Below are 286 nucleotides of genomic sequence, written 5' to 3'. Positions count from 1 at the left end.
TTGTTTCCTTTCACTTGTTTTCTGGAATTGCTTCTGTGTATGAAAGGTGCTATACAAATAAAGCTGCCTTCCTAAAACACATGCCTCCTGAAACTCTCTGGTGATGTCATTAATCTCGCACATTATTACTCCCTTGTGACAGCAGGTAGAAGGCGTCACAAAAGGAACATGCCAGTCATTTTTAGTTTTACTGGCTCATTGATAGCTGTTCACTTAACTGACTTTAATTTTCACTTCATTTTTTTAACACATATATTACAAATTGATATTTATGACCATTAATATT

This window comes from Syngnathus floridae, chromosome 19, assembly GCF_059516105.1.
Source record: "Syngnathus floridae isolate MCC-2025c chromosome 19, RoL_Sflo_1.0, whole genome shotgun sequence".
Classification (NCBI taxonomy): domain Eukaryota; kingdom Metazoa; phylum Chordata; class Actinopteri; order Syngnathiformes; family Syngnathidae; genus Syngnathus; species Syngnathus floridae.
The sequence above is the reverse complement of the archived record's forward strand: the minus strand, read 5'-3'. Positions refer to the sequence as shown.